This window comes from Cupressus sempervirens, chromosome 6, assembly GCF_028749045.1.
Source record: "Cupressus sempervirens isolate cs-2001-9-10 chromosome 6, ASM2874904v1, whole genome shotgun sequence".
Taxonomy (NCBI): Eukaryota; Viridiplantae; Streptophyta; class Pinopsida; order Cupressales; family Cupressaceae; genus Cupressus; species Cupressus sempervirens.
In genome coordinates, this window is record NC_143123.1 from 130,854,528 (window position 1) to 130,872,348 (window position 17,821).

The following is a 17,821-nucleotide window of genomic DNA, read 5'->3' on the forward strand; positions in this document are numbered from 1 at the left end:
ATACTGGCCCAACAATGGAAGCCAAGGATCTAACCATGTATGTATTAAAGTTAATTTGGGAATTACTATATGATCCAAAATGTTATGAAGTACTGAAGCTGGTAGTAACTTCTCCCATGTCTCCAGAAAACTTAGCATAGGTTTAGGGTCCCTTGGCTCTTAGGAATTTTTAGCATAGGTTTAGGGTACTAACTCCTTGCACTCAACTCTTCACTAAAGTTATTCTCTATGCAAAAATGACATTACCTCTAAACTATGCAAAGGATGTTGAAGTGGTTCCCAACCTGGAAACACTCTTATAAGCAATGGAAAAAAAAAATGCAGATGTAGTACATGACAAATTGCACAACTTGTAGTCTTTATGTTAAAGTGTGTAGCTTCAGTCTGATAATAATTATGATCAGCATATATACATTTATACATGTATACCAGTATGATGCACATGTGTGTGTGTGTGTGTGTGTGTTTGTGTGTATGTATAATAGCAGTATGTGTTAAGTCTATACAAATTGGGTTTGATAAACCATTACCAAATTGGTGTGATTGTGAATGTTCATGTCTCTATTCAGAGACATGCCCATTCACCATCACAAAATAATATTATGATGGGGACATGACCCAAACACAAAATGGACACAACAAGAAAGGGAAAACTTTATTAACTATGAAAATATGCTAGAACACTTAGTGCAGAGGAAACAAACTCCAAAACATGCCCTATGGGCTTACAATAGCATAAATCTGGAGATAATTTCTTCTCCCAGTACCTTCTCTCAAACTCCACTCTGAACTGCCTTTTACAATGCCAGAAATGTCTTTAAATAGACCCCAAAGGGTTAAGAATTAGGAATACATTCTAGAAAGTGCTAGTTAGCAGCCACTGCCAAAATGGAAGGCTCCATAAGTCACTTTAGAAGTCGGTACAAAATTAGAAGAATCTAGAAACGGTAGCCAAAGTTTCGGGAGGCATAACTTTTGAACTGTAGCTCCGATCGATGAACCATTTACATTTTTGGAAAGCTCTCAGAGTGCTCTATAGCCCTATGGGAAAGCATTGCTCATCCCCCATTTTTAAACCCTATACGCAGCCATTTAATGCCTCAAACCTAACTTTTAAGCATTCTTAGGAGGTCTCTAGAAATCAAAAAATTGTGATAACTTTCAAACCGTGCAGCCTTTTGACCTGATTCTTTTTTTGGAATGTTCTAAATTACACTTTTAATCCTCCCTCCAATTTATACCTTCTAATTCACCATAATTATGGCTCAATTACATAGTCCTATTTTTTCAACATTTACACATATCCCAAGGTTCTTAAATACTCTAACCCAAAACACTAATAGTGGAATTGTGAGAGTTGAAATCTTTTTTTGACCCAAATGGGTATCTAGAAATGAAAACACATGAAATAGAAACTATGTCTAGGTACATTTTTTTGGGTGACACATGATCACCCTTATACGTCTGGATGCTCCTGCATCATGTTCATACTTGCAATAAAATTTGTGCATCTGCCAACTTCGAATATGAAATATAGTAAGAAACTTTACACTTTATATATACATAGAGATATTTTTAAAAGTTATTATTACATACTAGCACAATAGAAAAATTGATCTAGCTACATACATATTCTAGAATCTAAATAATAAAACAATAAAACTCACTCAACCGGTGCTAAGTGTCTTAGCTCAAGATCCTACACAAAAATAATGTAGACTAGGAAAAATGTGTAGAGTTTGCAAAATTTTTTATAAAAAATATCATGGTAGATATTTTTAGAAAGAAATAAGGCATAACCATAATTAGTTGTTCCTAGCTAGTAGGATCAAATACAATTTTCTAGGGTGTTAAAATTGCTTATGCAGATGTATGTATGTATGTATTTATGTATGTATGTATGTGTGTATAAATGTGTATATATATGTATGTATATCTATGTATGTATATATGTACATATGTACATACATGTATACATATGTATATGTGTATATATACATACATACATACACACATATTAATGTGTCTATGTATGTATGTATGTATATAAAGAGAGCTTGTGGATTGTGGAAATTAGTGGAGATCTAAGATATCATTGCCATGCCCTTGTCATCATTGCATTTTGTTGTCATGCCCTTGTGATCTCTACATTTCGTTGGTGTGCCCTTGTGATCTCTGTGTATGTGTGTACACACACACACTCACACACACACACACACACACACACACACACACACACATGTATATGTATATATATGTGTATATATATATATATATGTATATATGTATATATATATATATATATATATATATATATATATAGAGAGAGAGAGAGAGAGAGAGAGATCTTGGCACAATAGAAAAACAATAAAACTCACTCAACAGGTAGCATGGCCATAGATACAATAGTAACACCTATTGATAAGTAGATTCTTCTTTTTCTCTCTCATTTTTCATGTGTCTATTTCACTTGAACTATATAAGGAGTGATTTAAGACGTATATAGGTTAATCTTACATTAACTGTAAACTACAATGCAAAGATAGCACCAGGGTATAACAATATCAATTAATTATAGAAAACCACTTGATTCGCTCAAGTGGGTGTATGATGGCAAAGAGTTGTATTAGGTGAGTATAGGAATACCTATATCAAAACAGTTAGAAACCAGAACTACATATTTGTTAGAGTGAGTAGTTCAAGGGTCTTGATCCCATGGATACGGGTATGTAGGAAGCTTGGTAGGCAGAGTATGCCTCTAGTCTGTAGATGCCTTGGACATAGCTAGGTAGCACTTAACTATTTTAAGACACTATATGTTAACTCAGGAGGCTCATTCCATTGCAAAAGCATCTTTCCAAATCACCCAAGATGGCTAGAATATATGGCTGAGAACCTCCTATATTGCTCATTTTCTTGAGTTCATCTCTGACATAATTTTGATTATGTATAAGAGGATTATATGTTTCTTCATTGTTTCCAATATCTATGTTCATTCTAAATATGTACTCTTGCTTGTTTTTAGTACACTCTTTGACAACAAGTTACCTTAAGACTGTTGTTAGGGCCTAAGCTTCAAAATCAATGTAAATTAATTTGCATGGTAGTAGAATTTCTTGAATTTATCGACATAGTGCTAAGTGGAATCCAAAAAAATTGTATTTGAATTCTCCATTGGGGACATAATCATATTTTATTCCTTAATTTTGGATGCATTAATGAGGGCTTTAGCTCAGGCCATGGGATAACATCTCAACTAGATGCTCCAATGATGCAATCACTCATCTATCTCTAGATTATGCAAACACTTGTTGATTTACAAAATCTAGATAGTTACTGAGAGTTCCAAAGCCATAAACCTAAATACCATCATGTGTGTGTCCCACTTTAGGGAAAAATTGGATGTCATGTTCTTGTGCATATATTACAATCACTTCGTTCAAACTCAACTGAGGTGCACCCATGGAATTATTCAAGTGAATCTCACTTCCCATGGAAGGTGAGGCTTGATGTTGAGCATATGTTCTTGTTGCTTGTTGCTATTGATGTACCTCAAATTGGCACTACTATGTCACCTTAAGATAGCTTACATTCTCTTTAACCCTGGGTTGTTCCATAGTCATACCCTTTACAACTTAATTTATCATTTCAAGGGCTACATTTAGCTGACTTCTTATCCTCTCATTAGCAAGAAGCTCAGTGAAAAATATTCCTTTCCACCCTAAAAACTAATTTGTTACAAAACCTAGTATCATTTTCAAATATCTATGTATGTATGTATGTATGTATGTATGTATGTATATGATACCACACTTGGGTGATTAACTTAATGAATGAGAAAACCAAGTGAAAGACCTTGTGTGATGAAGGATTATATGATTTTCTACTTGCATGCATCACTTGCATGCTAGGAATGAATCACATTCCCCAATTTATAATGAATGCTTGGATATAAAGGCTCCATACATTGGCCCAACAATGTAGCCAATGATGTAACCATGCATGTATTGGTGTGCTCTCCCTACAAGCATCCCAAGTATCTACTATTGCTGTTAATTTGGTTTAGTTGTTGATTAGCTTGGTTGATTACAAATTCCTGTAGAAATGTCATCAGATAAGGTACAATAAAATGAACAATCAGTATTTTCCATTTAGCAAGATCAAATACAAAATTGCATGTGCAGATGTCTGTATGTATGTATGTATGTTTATATATATGTATGTATGTATATATGTGTATATATACATACATACATACATTCACACACATATGTGTTTATATGTATGTATGTATGTGTGTGTGTGTGTGTGTATATATATATATATATAGAGAGAGAGAGAGAGAGAGATCTTGCAGATTGTGGAGATCAATGGAGATCTAGGATTTCGCTATCATGTCCTTGTGATTACTATATTTCATTGTCATGACCTTGTGATCTTTCCATCTCATTGTCGTGTTGTTGTGATCTATGTGTATGTATATATGTATGTATGTATGAATTTATATACATATGTATATGTATATATGTGTATATGTATGTATGTATGTGGATGAGAACGTAAGACACACATCCCCCATTGAAACACCAATAGGTAGAGTGGACACGACATCGCAAGGACCAAGGAAAGGAGCTCTGGCAACACCATCAACAACAACAAGAGGAACTCAAACCATGAAAGAAGCAACTAAAACCATCACATGGGTTATTGAATCACATGCTCTTCTACATAATTTTGTGAGTTATTAAGCATGATTTTAAGATCATACTCACAATATGTTAGTAAATATTATTTAGAGGCAAGTGATTCTTGGCAAACACTCCACAAAATCACATTCAATTCATTGCTCATTGATTTTAGGGGATACTTATATGCAACAAGGAAACTTTTTAGACATGTTGTTTTGGCTAATATTTTATTGCTTATGAGAAAATCAAGTGAGTTTTATGATCAGAACAATTGCATTGACTTGTTTTTGAACATATGTATGAAAGCAATTCTATAATGTTAGCATGAAACATTTGTTCCTCAATACAATGACATGTGTTGAACTCTAGTACAAATAATAATAAGAAACATCTATCATAGAAGAAATTGATATATTTTCTTTTTTTTACTAATATAATAGAGCTTTGCTTATGTGGATTTTGCTATTTACTTAGTTGTTTGACATTGAAATATACCAACAATGTTTCTGTGTGATCCATTGAATATATACACCATATTAAAGAGAACAATGCTTAATATTATTCTCATAGATTACTATAATTTGAGAACAAAATTCTCATAATATGTAAGAAATCATGATCATGTCTTTCATGACCTTCCTTTGCCAAAGATTGATTAGCACTAGAAACATATAAATATATACCATATAATTATTTGAATTTTTGTGTCTTTTATAGGGGACATAACCTGAAGCTTGCATGCAACCTTTGCTCTTGTGAAAAATATGATTACTTTGAAATCTCCACCATTAAAATTGTAGCAACCATAACAAATTTTATGAAATTTCAAAACCTAAAGTATTTGCCACCAAATCATAACAAACATGCATGACTTCGTTAATTTGATGCATCAAGAAATCATTTAAGACCCTTTAAGAAAATCTTTGCAATTCATAGCCATAAAAATATAATCTTTAAATAGTTGGAATCCCTATAAAATTTAGTAATAAAATAGCTCTTTATTTCGTGCAAAGGTTAATTCATACTTATTCTACCAGCTTCTTGACCCATGCAAGATCTGGCTGATCAACAATAGCGCACAAATTGTACTCCTACTTTATTTGGTCCTTTTGAAATTCATTGAAGATCTTAGTCTTGAGCTCCTTTGACATGTCTAACACTGTGAATCCACAATTAACCCCAATTTCCAATGACCTCTCTAAGCCGCACTAATCCCCACCAACATGGTTTTGCAAAGAGGACTTATCAACACTATAATTGAATTCATTGCCATGACTCAACTCAACATTCCTCATAGTAGCACTAACATCTCCAAGGTCACAAGAATAATCCATCTTAAGACCCTACAGAGACCTTGATGAAATAGAGGTAGCACTTGGAGAAGGACCCTACAGCACAATACATGACTCTCCCTCCATGCCCATCCACTTTTCCAACCTCATTTAAAAAAAATATTTTAGTAGGTCATCACAATTATGATGGCTTAATCTGATAGAATGTCGTTGCACCAAAACCACTATCATCACATACCCATCTCCATTGTGATAGATAAATATGATGGATTATTGTCACACCCACAACACTATGTCACATAACCATCTCCATTGTGATAGATAAATCTAATGGATTGTTGTCACACCAATAGAACTATTGTTGCATGTCATCATGTATGAGATGACCCTCTAAAATTATAAGATGTTGTACTTGCGATCGTTGCCTGTCGTAATTATGACATCGTGACAATGAACTCTTGGCCTTTCGTTCATCCAAATTGTGATGAATTTTGGCATTGCAATTAGGACAGACAAGTTTTTTTTCGCAATGTTGACTCCAAAACTCCAATGACTATCTTACAGGAGCCAATTCTTGATATTGTCGCTTGGGTGACAGATGACTGTTGCAATTGTGATGGCCTATCATTGCAATTTTGATCCAAATATAATGGAGATGGGAGGGATCATTGTGAGTGGGTTCCAAATGTAGCAATTGGTTGAAAAGAACTAGCAATTCTTGCAAGTCATACATTTAGCAAGAAATGATAGGAGGGATCATTATGAGTGGGTTCCATAGGACTGGAAATTGGCCACTAAATAGGTCTTTAGTATAGAATGATATGAGCACAAGAGGCTATTTATATTGAAGAAGAAGAACAAACTAATAGAATAGAGGATGATGCAATCAATTAGAGATTGAACCAATACACATTGTAGTAGGGCTTTAATGCAAGTCATGGGGTATAGTGATGAAGCAACTAATAAATTTGTACCATCTTATCAATGGAATAAAGACAATTCAGATGGTTTGTCAAACATATGGAAATCAAATTAGTTGGAGGTATTCAAGGTACAAATACCCCATTATCATGAATTAGTTTTTTTATTCAAGTTGTCTAACCAGAGTGGGTTGTAGTGAAACAAACAATTTAAGAGTTAATACAATTTCAACATAGAAGAGGTCACCCTTTTCATGTCAACCCATCCTAAAACAAATCTGATTAATGTAATCCACTACTTTTCAAACTCAAGGGATTGGGGTGATGAGAATGATGGATATTTATAAGATAAAATATAGAATAAAAAATTAAATGTAATTAAATTAACTTTATTCTCTTCTTAACATGTCCCTTTATGCACTTGCATTATCATTTAATTGTTAAATGCCTTTTACCTCTTAGGGTTTCCCTTTTAGGTTTTATGATCTCCTTCTATAATAATTGATCCATTGTATAATTTTTCTCATTCTTTTATCTGATAAATATATTTTCCCATATTTTAAAGCCAAACCCTTGCCTTCTCTTGTCTTTGCTTCTCTATGACAAGTTCTTGCATGCAGGTGTTCTACGAGATCTATAGATTTGCATTACTCAAATCCTTCATGGTATCAAAGTCTATTTTGATGCACTTTTATTGGTTTTATTGAAGAAAATAAGAACAAGTGTTTGTTGGATTAGATCAAGTATTTGTAATACAAATAAGGGGGTCACTATGTTTTGGACCACTTTGAGAAAAATGGACCTTGTTGTTGAGCTCGTAGTGCCTAAAAACCCCTAGTTAGATATAAAACATGTTTGATTTGGACACAATTGATAGAAGAGGCAAAAAAAATTGTCCATCAAAGTCGTATGACCCTTTGCACACATCTCAAGATCTTTTTTCTTTTAAAAATTGGAAATTTTTTTTTTTGGACACATAGCTTGTGCACCACCACAAAGCATCACCCACCACCTACTCATGTGCCACCTTGGCCTCCTTTGCCACTACAGCCCCTACTCCACTTTCACCTAGCTCCTACATTGCCATCACACCATGAGCAAACTACTAGCTTGACTATGGTAACATGAGTGCCTAGGGGACTCAATTTTTAGTCACCAAAAGGTCTTGTTAGGTGCCCTTTTGTCATAAGGAGTACCCTACAATTTATTAACAATATCTTGAGCATATAGAGGCATTTTTGGGAAAATGAGATACCGTCAAAAAGTTGATCATGAGACAAATGTGATGGTGCATGTTTTATTGGTTTTTTCCATTATGGTACATGTTTTAACTGTTGAAGCTAGTTGGTCCATCTTGCATTCTGGGGGGGCCTAATTTGTTCAAATTAGCTTTATTTTTTAATCCAAAAGAAGCATCAAATAACTCTTCTTAGTCATTTTTCATATTCTCTATTATTTTCATCATATTTTTACAAAGGTACACATGGTACTTAACTAAATATTTTTTATCTTCTCATTGTATAAGTATTCTTTCTAGTTGTTGGGGTTAAATTTTTTGCATTGTCGGGGGGTTTTTTTGGTTCTTATTTCTATCATTTACATCCATAAACTAGAACTATATTGAAATAAACACCTTCTAAATATGGTTGAGACCTCTTCTTTTCTAATTATTCTAAACCTGTACACTCGAATTGTGTCACACTCTAAATCCTTCTATCCAAATGATTCCATGAGTTCGAAATGTTTGAATGTCGGCTTAGAGCTCCCTATCCACGGAGTGCAAGAAGCTAGTATTTAAGCATGAAGGCTCTCAGCCAAGCCTTAGAAATGTGCTTCTTGCTAGTAAACCATGCAACGAGAGTTTTTTTGAGACAAGAGCAAGAGTGTAAATGTCTCAAGGAGTTCCTCAAGAATGCAATGCAAGTATGGAAACTAAGCTAAGATGAGAATGCAAAATACAGCTATTCTAAGCATGGATGAGAGTGTTACAATCCAAATATTAAGCTATGTGAGATAGATTATTGCAAAATAGAAGCTAAACTAACATGAAACATGAATCTAATCTAAAATGCTATGGTATGAGAGAATGTAGACAATAAATAGAAGTTCTCCACAAAGCTCCCAAGAAACCTGTTAGAAAACCTACAGCATAACAATATTCAAAAGATGGATGGATCCTTTGAGGGGGAAATCTCTCTCCCTTTTAAAGTCGTATGAACAGTAGAGATCAAGATGAAGATGATGGATGATCAATGGTGGAATTCGAAAAGAGGAGTGATCCATGTGCACACACAAGTCAACCAATAGAATATAAGTTGACTTGTCACGTAAGACAAAAGTCTCACAAGCCTTTTCTTTTAATTGTAAAATAAAAAAAGGACTTTATGTGTGCACTTTAAGTGGGTTAGAAGAATGGGCTACTTTATTTAATTAAAAGGGGACATGTTCTTTTAATCAAATAATGAACTTAGGATAGCATAGTCAAACTATAGGTTATAATCAAATAAATTGATTATTAGCAATTTGGTCTAGATAAATGATTAAATTAATTTAGCCAAAATGTTGAGAAGAGGGCTAATAGTCTAGATGACCATTTTTAGGTGGTTACATTTTCCCCTCTTTGACTAATGCGTGATCGATTTGGGAACACATTATGTCAAAGAAAATCGAAGCCAAGTAGGCGATGATAGATATAGATATCTGATTCCAAAGAATGAAATGTAGAAATAGATAGCAAGTCCTGAATGCACAACCTGATAGCGGTAGTACTGAACATTAGGAAGATGATGTTAGGATCCGAAAAGAATTCTAACATCTAGCAAAGCGAATAGATCGAGAGCAAGTGATAAGGTCAAACAAATGCTCCTAAGAAATAGATAGATGTAACAATCAGCAATAGAGTATTTCTGCCCCCTCGGGATCAAAATTGAAATGAGGTAATAGGAAGCAGAAAGTAACTAGACATGAGAAAATCAAGATATATCAATGTCTGATATGATAGATAAATGATTAGAACCCAAGAATGACTATAATAAACTGATAAAATGCCCCAGTTTGACCAAAGTTGACTGCGAAAGATAAATCATAAAAATTAGGTCAAATTGAGTAGAAAGAGGATTTAGATGTGAAAAGGTGAATAGAAGTAGCTATGAAGCATAGAAATGATGAAGTCATGAAGAAATGAAGATGCCCTAGTGATGATTCAAAGATTAGACCTCAAACGGTCAGCTAACTGCTTAGAAGAAGGTAAAATTTTAAAATGTGATTTTGAGCATCAAGATGAACTTGAATTTTGATTTTGATCCCGAAAATGGATCTAGGACGTCAAAATTAGCTAGGGGTGCAATTTTTGCGCAATTCCAAGGAGTTTGAAAATTAGGTCAAAATGAGGTTGGAGGCTATAAAAGAGGTCCTGTGTCATTTTCACTATTCATTTATCTTTTTGTGATTTGAGAGATTTTGTGTGGTCCACATAGCATCATGGCTTAGTTGAACATTCCTCTTCATCAACACCGTTTCGAGCGCAGTTGATTGCACAACCAACCAGAGCGATATGGGGCGTCGGTAAGTAACTACCTTTTTGTCGCTTTTTTGAGCTTTTTCACACGTTTTTAAGGTTTTTGAAAAAAAGTCGCACGATACTTTTAAAGTATCACACGGGCTCAGAAAAACTGTCGCGGGACACTTTTTTCCAAAAAAAGTATCGCACTGTTCAGAAAAATGTGTCACCCCGGCCATACCCAAATGTTGCACAATGCAGTGCGAAATGTCGCACGACATAAAAATGCCACACTCCTTATGTAAAAAGTGTCACGCGACACTGTTTCAAAGATGTGTCACACTCTTTATGTAAAAAGTGTTGCACGACTAGTTTTGTTATTTTTCTTAATGCTTTTTTTTGTCATGTGACTATTACTGATGATTGCTTGTTTTACCTAAATAGGAGGTATTCTTGGCATTACAGATTAGAGCTCCTAGGGTGGTTGGTTTGCATGTTGTGGAGCATTTGAGCGATGAGGAGCAAACTGCACTAGTGTCTATGGGCTTGTGTTGGGTTGGACAGATGCCCCATATTCGAGCAAACCACAGTTTGTTGTCTGCGCTGGCAGAGAGGTGGCATAGCGAGCATAACACCTTTCACTTACCGATCGGCGAGGGGTCGATTACCTTGGAGGATGTATATCGCATTCTATGAGTGCCATGCCACAGCAAGTCAATAAGTTACTTGGTTAGTAGTTTTTTGATTTAGCCATTTCGATGTTGGATGCCAAGTGTATTGATGTTAAGTTTGGTGATGGCATAGGTGTACTATGATATGACCCTGACAGAGGGGCGAGCACGAGTGCAGGAGCTTTTCCAGGATGTGACCATTCTGGACCATCACCTGAGTTGGGAGAGATTGATGACTGAGTATTGATATGATTATCCTTTTCCTAGCTTGTTATGCTCTTTGGTAGCCCAGGCCCTGGTGACAGACCGAGGCCAGAAGGGCTTTCCACTAGGATGGGGTCGACTGGTATATGATCTGATCTCCCGACCACGTAGGATGGCATGGGGGCCTGCTATACTGGCAGAGATGTACCACGAGCTTCATGAGATAGTATACCATGAGGGTGGATCATGGGCATGCAGAGCAATGTTAGCGCAGATCTAGGCTTGGGAGCACATCGCTGTGATCCGACCACGGGTGTAGCCACGAGAGCGCAACTAGTCGTATATTTTTTGCTATAGAGGTTTCATCCCACAAAGGCATAGTAGAGATGTGACCTATTACCGATGCATGTTTGATGAGCTAACAGCATTCACATGGTGACTGTACCAGGAGTGTCAGTGGTGGTCAAATTCATGGGAGTTAGATTACATGCGGTATAACAAACTGCTGGTGGGTTAGAGTGCAGACATTGTGGAGCGGTTTGTGATCAGTCGCATATGGTGGCAGTTTGTAGAGTGACAAGTGGTGTCAATGGAGACCACTACCTATGCCCAGATGCACATAGATGAGGGATTGGGATGGCTACCGATGTTGGACTATCAGATAGTAGTTCGGGATACCGCAACACTAGTGGTGACTCCCTGGGATTATCACCCAGATGTGGCAGATGTAGGGGCTGATTTGGGGTATCTTTATGAGATGCAGAGACATCTGTTCCCTTGGTTCACACACCCAAATGTAGCACTTGTAGGAGTGGGAGGTGGAGGTGGCGGCAAAGGAGGAGGAGGCAGAGGGAGAGGGAGGGGGAGAGGTGGTAGGCAGATGGAGGGGGAGAGTTCTCGAGCAAGGCGGAGGAGGATGCGAGCGCAGGCGATGTAGGAGGGGGAGGAGTCATTAGAGTCTGATGGTGATGATGGTGGAGAGCAGGAGGTGCCCCTGAGGAGACAGCGAGTGATGAAGGTAGAGGCACCTGCAGAGTAGCCAGCAGGAGGAGAGGAGCAGGGTGAGAGGATCCATGCCTTGGAGGTAGAGCTACAAGCAGCTTGGGTGACCATTGTAGTACAAGATCAGCAGTTGATGGATGAGCAAACACGAGCAGATAAGCTGTGCTGAGAGCGGGATACTGCAAGGTGAGAGGCAGTGCATCATGGTGCACGAGCTGCATACTATTATGTTGCCTATAGGAGTGTGGTACCATCAGGACAAGGTCTTCCTGATTATTTGGAGCGAGCGGGCAGATCAGAGGGTGCAGTGCAGGCACCGAATAGGAGATAGGCTCCTCCACCAGCCGCAGAGCGTGGTAGTCAGACATGACATTGTGTTTTGATTTGTACCTCATATATTTTTGAGACATATATCTAGATTTTGGATCTCATATTTGTATATGTACCATGACACATTTGATATATATATGAGATACTGGGTTTATCGATATTCTTGTGTACTTGTCTCAAAATGTATGTTTCAGCTTTCATGTGATGTTTCAATTTTTGTTTTCAGCTCATGTATGTGTATATGCTTATGTGTATTGATTTTGATCTCTCATATGGATGGTATAGACTTAAATGTTTTTGTGAAAATGTGACACTTGGATAGATCATATGTGATGATTTTTGGATTAACCCCTTGTGATGACAGGATAGCAAAGAAATGTAGCGAAAGATTAAGGTGGTGAAAAGACATGCAAAAGTGAAAGATAAAAGTAGCTCGCTGATATGTCCATGAAAAAGATGAAGAGAGAGAGCTCTTCCCACATGTAGGAATGTGCAACTAGAAAAAAATGACATGAACCTAAAATGCAAGCTACTATGCAAAGTGGTTTACCAGCAAGAAACTCATAACATTTAGACTCTTAATTTCATCATTGAGCATTTATTAGGGACATCATGAGATCATAAAACCATCACTAGTATAACTATGAGGATATGAATATGATCGATATTAGATAGGTATGTGGAAATCCAATCTAAGCATCAGAGACATGTAAGTCAAGATAACTACACGATTAGATTCCCTAAGTTTAATTTAGCAAGATTACACCTGTATCAACGCATAAGTGCCAGGATAAACCCTGAGTGCAGTCTTGTAAAACAGTCAAAGATGATACATTTGTAAGTCAATGTGTTGAATAGGACCAGCATAAATGCTTACAACACTATAGACAAACAAAGTATACCCACAAGCAGAAATCAAGAAAATATGTCCCATGCCCCCAGTCTTCTAGTCAATGACATCCTTGAAAGACTATTAGGGAGGGAACATATGGCAAAGACATCATCATAGATAGCAAACAAAGTAGATAAAGCTCAGCACAACTCAGTCATTTAAGTGTTAAAGTGTGTGTGTGTGTAAGTCACTTGGTCATTTCTTCAAGACTTGATCTTGATAGTGAAAAAAATATCACGACATCGAAGACTATAGGTAAACTATCTGAAAAGTGTTGAAAAACACTTGATGTCAAAGTGGGGGAAGTGTTGAGAAACACTATTTTGTGAGTTGTCCAAGAAACCCTAATGCACAAGAATACCTCAATAGGCTAAAAGCAGTTGTGCCCCCAAGACGAGGACAAGAAACAATTCCAAGCTAGGAAATGTGTAGCAAAATAGGTGATTGAGACTGATAGACATAGGTGCAAGGGTCTCAAGTAGCAACTGTTTCCAGATTTTCACCACTTGATAGATTTTTTCAGGAGTTTTTTCAATTTCTTGTATTTTTGTATTTTTTATTTTTTTGGTGATACATCAAAGTGCCTATTGCTAGGTTTTCACTAAGAAGATCTTTTTTTTAGGACATTTTCTGATTTTTAGGATTTTTTCAGCATCATATATGATTTTTTGGATTTTTTAGAATAATTTAGAGATCACTAGTTCTCAAGCAAGATCATATCATTTTATCCCAATGTCTAGCAAGGTGTAGGACATGATGGAGAAACAAGCCGATGGATAAGCAAAGATGCATAAGAAAGGAATGTGAAGCAAGTGAAAGTGATCCTCAAGGACTGACTCCTCAAGAGTACCCAAGCTAGGGAAAGAGGTAAAATAGTCATATAAAGCATATTTTGGATAAGCAATGGAAGTAATGAGAAAGATAGCATGTAGGATAAGCAATGAAGCCAACAAGTGAGATAGCATGAAGTGTGTAGTCCAAAAGAGTAGCCATGCCAAGAGACCTATGAGAACCATGTTTCATTTATTATGATCAAGACCAAGGGGTCAACTAGATAGTATAGAAATGGGATAGAGCAATAAGAATAAAGCTCAAGATAGAGGCTATGAGTGAATGGGAGAGCACAATAGAAAATCTGGTGGATAAGATAGCCAATATGCAAAGATAGCTCAACATTGTCAAGATCAAAGAGAGAAGAGGGGATAGATGGATGATAGAAGAATTATGCACGATGCTTGTTTGCCAGGTTTTCATCATGGTACTTATCTAAGGTGCCACAAGAAATAGTTTTCACCCTAGGATAAATTTATTTCTCTTTACTTTTGCTACCAAGGTGCCACAAGAAGTGATTTTCACTAAGGCACATTTTCATTTTTTCCATTTTTTCAATTTTTTCTTTTTCTTTTTTTGAATTTTGAGAAAGAGCTGAAGCTGTTTGAATGTAGATAATGCTCCTATATAAAAGATAATTCATGATAAGCCAAGACCATAGAAAGGTATGCTCAAAGATATTGATAGGGTGATGAAAGAAAAATGGTAGTAAGAAGAGTATATGGAGGATAATAGTTCATGTATAGAAAGTTAGTGTAAGCTTTAGAGGATTTCATGAGGGTAGTTGAAATATTGTTCAAGATCAACATTGACACACACCTTGAAGGGTATTGGAATGATGGAGGAATCATGGATGAAGTAGCTTGAATTTAGATGTATGAGGTGGTAGAAGAGATTTGGAAAAAAGTGGAGTGGAAGGCTTTGGAATAATTTTAGGAAGATTTTTGGAAGAAGATGGAATGGAAGCCTTTGGAAGCTTGAATGTCAACTTTGAAATATTTTCAATATTCAAGTCTTTTAAAAGAGACTTGGGAATCCACATAGCTTTAGATTTTCCTCATTCTTTGGGTGCTTGAGAGTACATTTGTATAATGATGGATTTAGGAACCCATATTTTCTTTGGTTTAGCTCTTTGAGTAGTGGACCTTGGCGGTCTCTTTTGTGCATTCTCCTTCGTAGCATTCACATGTTGATTAGATGGGACACAGTGATCTTTCTTTTTCAATGGATTCTTATGTTTATTCTCACTTCCAAAGGACTTGGGATTTGTGGATGAATAAGGATGATATGACTAGTTTAGATGTATATATGGGTGAAAATTCATCAAGGATGAGTGTCTTTGTTGATCTTGAGGTATGATAGGAGAGCTAGGAGTGGAAAATATAGAAGATGAAGGAACATAAGGTCCCAATATAGATGGAAAGTTTGAAGACTTTAGCTTTGATGGATAAGGACCAAGGATAGATTTAGAAGATGTAAAGGGATAGTGGGAAGGGATATCAACATCTTTAGAGTGAGCAACATGGTCAAATCCATCAATAGACTCATGAGTACCTTTGATAGGAACAACATTTTTAATAGAAGCACTTGAAGCTTGAGCACAATTTTGAAGTGGATGTGGAGAAGTAGAACATGAGGGGATGCTTTGATCTTGACAAGTAGCTTTGGATAACATATGAAGAGAACTTTTCTCATAATTTTCAGTAAGCTCAAGGGAGATAATGGAAGTGGTATCTTCATCATACTTAGGAGGTGGACAAGATATAGGATATGGAGGGGAAAAATCTTGAAAGAGATGAAAGGGTGCTTGATCTTGATCTTTCTTGAAATTTATAGCTTTTTCTTTTTGAGAGTCCTCTTGACATGGAGCCACTTCTAAGGACAAGGGAAAATGAAGAGTGAATGGAGTAATTCTTGGATTAGGCATAGTAGTGCATGAAGGTTGAGGATTTTTAGGATTGGTAGCATGGAAAAGGTTTGCAACCAAGTGAAGGTTAGCTTGAGTTTCTTTTAGAGGTAGCCCTTGAGGGTAAACATATTGCATATGGAAAGCACTAGGTTTTTTGTTTGATGGAGGCATGTTGGAAAGCTTTGAAGTGTTGGGAGATGCATGAGTGTTGGAAGAAGTGGAGGTATCAAGGAAACCATCACTAGACATAGGTTCATTAATATGATCTTTCTCAAGAAAAGTATCCTCAACACATGAGTCACTAGAGGTTCCAAGATCAACAATCTCATCATCAATGAGATCTTGGATTTTATGTTTTAGCTCAATACAATCTGAAGTACTATGCTCATTATGTTGATGATAAGCACAATAGATATCCAAGAATGTGTTTCCATATGAGCTAGACTTTGGTAACATGATGATCTTATTACTAAGAATTTTTTGCAAAGTGTCATCATAAGAATTTTCCAAGGGAGCAAAAGTTCTATTAGAAGTATGTCTAGGATCTTCTTGTTGTTTCTCAAGTGAATAGAATGCATTCATGTCTTCATCATTATCTTGGTCAAAGATAGGTCCATCATGAAATTTTGGAATAGGCTCAAAGTAGGTATCACTTGCTTGTCCTATAAAGAGGTCTTTAGATCTAGAAGATGAAGACATTTGATGTCTTGAAGTAGAGCATGTAGACCTAGAAGAAGAGGATGACTTCAAAGAAGGTGACTCACATGCATGTAAAGACCTTAAGGAAGATTCATGTAATGATGCAGTCTTCTCCTCTAACCTTTTCTCAAGTTTAGACTTCATTTCTATCATGCACTTAGAGAGATGAAGGTAAGAAAGATCATTTGTCTCTTCTAGTTCTTTGTATTGTGCATATAGATCTTGAAACTCTTTAGTGACATGGAGGATATCATGATCATCTAGATTTGGTAGCACAAGCTTTGAATTCCATAGTGATAGATAGATAATCAAGCATGAAGGAGACTAGAGGAAGCTAATAAGGTGACACAAGATAACTTGATGTCCAAACTAGAGAGGTAGATTATTCACTTGCCAATATAGTAATGATAGAGTAAAGTGACTTGTCAAGAAAGTGTCCAAGTTACTTATGACACTAGTGACTCAAGTCAAGAGCTAGGAAAGAAGCCAATAGCTAAGTAGATAGAGCAAGTGGGGTGACAAGTCAACAACTTTCCCAACCTAAGAGTGCAGTCAAGAAATCAAGGTAACCATTTCAGCAAAAGAATGACTAGCAAGCAGACATAGACCATGAAGACAAAAAGACCTAGAGCACCAAGACGAAAGAGCCATTTTAAGCATGTTTAAGCACTAGAGACATAAAAAATCATAGCCAAATGATGAAACCTCCCTTAGTAAGTAACACAAGAAATTTTTTGCAATTGACATTTTGACTTGGTTGACAAAGTTTCACAATAGTTGATAGCATAGCAAGTTTGATGTTCAAAAGCAATTTCTTTCCAAGCAAGATAGTAACACATGGAGTAGTATTCAAACAATCAAACAAGGGACAAAGCAACCTTGCA